Source organism: Vespa velutina, chromosome 7 (genome assembly GCF_912470025.1).
Source record: "Vespa velutina chromosome 7, iVesVel2.1, whole genome shotgun sequence".
Classification (NCBI taxonomy): domain Eukaryota; kingdom Metazoa; phylum Arthropoda; class Insecta; order Hymenoptera; family Vespidae; genus Vespa; species Vespa velutina.
Window position 1 is genome coordinate 2364006 of NC_062194.1, and position 2500 is coordinate 2366505.

Below are 2500 nucleotides of genomic sequence, written 5' to 3' on the forward strand. Positions count from 1 at the left end.
GCTTCATTCTTCAAAGGTTTTTACATGATTCTCGTCGAATCGAAAGGATACGGATGTATGTCAAAAGAGAGAGAGAGAGAGAGAGAGAGAGAGAGAGAGAGAGAGAGAGAGAGAGAGACAGAGAGAGAGAATGATCCTGCAAAAATAATTTTTATTCCTTTTTTATTCTTCTTCTTACTTTTTTTCGTTATTTCACAAATCACGATGCCTAGCACTTTTCGATAAAATAAAAAATAAATACACAGGACCGCATTTATCTTTACGTACAAATTGCGTTTATAATAATGAATAATAAATTTGCTAAAACTAAAATCAGAAAGAAATAATTTTTTTTGCCTTTTTTTTTTTATTTTCTAATACAATTTTTGCAGGATAATCCTTTTAATTTTAATTCGATTGATAAGGGGACCCAATTATTCGCGAGAATCTTTATTAGATCCGTTGTTTGATGATTCGATCCGATGATCCGATCCGATGATCCGATTTGACCCGAGCCAATCCAAGCCGAGTCGATAAGAAGAAATATTTTTTTATCTCGCGACACGAGGCGAGATCGATTATGATTTTTCGCCTATCTAATTGTAAGATATATATATATATATATATATATATATATATATATTTATATATATATATATAAATGTATATATGTGTATATATGTACATAACGTTTTAAAGAGAAGACGGCAATCTTAAAAATGAACTTTAGATAGAACATTTTGTTGCCATTTTTTCTTTAAATATCCTTTCGTATCTCCATCTCTTTTTCCTTATTTTTTTTATTTTTTTTTTTTCATCCTCAGCTTCTTCCTTTGTTTCTGCCTCTCTCTCTCTCTCTCTCTCTCTCTCTCTCCCTCTATTGTATTTTTCATCTTTTTCTCTTTATCTTCTTCTTTCTACCTTTTTTTTTTCTTTATCGTTCCTTCGTTCCTATTCGTGTCTTTATCTTTCATTCTTTCTTTCCGTCTTTTTTTTCTTTATATTTTTAAACATTATTATTATTATTATTATTATTATTATTATTATTATTATTATTATTATTATTATGTGTTAATCTTTATTTTTTCTTTTTTTTCTTTTCTTTTTCCTTTTTTCTTTTTATCATAGACACAGAGAAATGTTATAATTCAACGAGTGGTTTTTGAGAATATTAATAATATATAGTGAATTATACGCGTAAATTCAGCGTATAGAGGATTGCGATTAATCGGATCGTATTTTTTCATGTTTTTTTTTTTTTTTCTTTTTTTTTTCTCTTTCTTTTATCTCCATACGCACGTACTTACTTACTTAGTTATGTATATCCTTCTATTTCTTATCTGTCTCTTTCATTCGTTTCTTCTTTATTATTCTCGAGAGTCAATGTATATCCCAAATATAGGATACATTTAACTATAAAATATTATCGAGGTCCCAATTTTTTTTTTTTACACATTGTCATGTTACCATATTTCCAACGCATTAATATCCATAATAAATAACTTTATATATATATATATATATACACATAAATAAATAAATGAATATATATATATATATATATAAATTCTATTTCACATGTTCAATAATAATATAATAATAATATAATATTCATATATATATTTTATTTATTTATATATGTATATATGTATATATACTTAAAGAGTGTAAAACCGATATAAATTAAACTTTAACATTATCATTCATCATTATTTATTTACTTTCTCTTCAATTAGATACATTCTTCCTCGTTCACGTTCTCTTTCTTACTTTTGCTCAAATTTTTTTTCTTTCTTTCTTTCTTTCTTTTATTCCTTTTTGATTTTCAAATAAACGTTGTTGCGCATTATTTAGGATCTACGATTAGATAATAAAAATCGTTTCTCTGTCTCTCTCTCTCTCTCTCTTTTTTTCTATTTTGTTCTCATGAATAGACGTCGTTCATTTGAAAAATGACTATTCTTATGGTTTTTAAAAGAGAGAAAAAAAAAATATGTATATATATATCTACGTTCCTTATCGCAATTTTGTATTAATATCTTTCTTTCTTTCTTTCTTTCTCTTTCTCTTTTCCATTTGTTTAATTTTGTTTTCTTGCGTTACTTATTCATCCTTACTTTTATCATGTTCATTTTTATCATCATCATCATCGTCATCTGTTTCTTTTTTTTCTTCTGTATTTTATTTTCTTCTTTTCTTTACATTTCTTTTTTCTTTTTTTTTTTTTTTTTTTCTTTGATGTCTCGTTAGTTTTCGTTTTATTTTCTTATATTTCTTTACGAAATTATTAGAGATATCCGTCGGTAATATAAGAAAGAATTGACAAAAGGCGTGTTCGGGGTTTCGAGTTAACGCTGCGTCTGCAAGAAATATATACACACACATATATATGTATATATATATGTATATATATATGTATATATATATATATATATGTATGTATAATTATTACTTATTATTATTATTATTATTAATAATAGAGCTCTTGAACGAAACCGAAGATGAGTTTTCGTTGCAATCT

The 2500-nt window shown here is 25.6% G+C and overlaps 1 long non-coding RNA gene across 1 annotated transcript in view; it reads right to left on the reverse strand.

The window, feature by feature from the left end:
• Positions 1-1675: 1675 nt before the first annotated feature.
• LOC124950354 overlaps positions 1676-2500 on the reverse strand; it is a 1375-nt gene continuing 550 nt past the window's right edge. The window contains exons 1-2 of the long non-coding RNA XR_007101337.1: positions 2432-2500; positions 1676-2339 (exon numbers count right to left, since the gene is read on the reverse strand). The exon at positions 2432-2500 is cut by the window's right edge and continues 550 nt beyond it. This is a non-coding gene — a long non-coding RNA (uncharacterized LOC124950354). The remainder of the gene's footprint in view (positions 2340-2431) is intronic.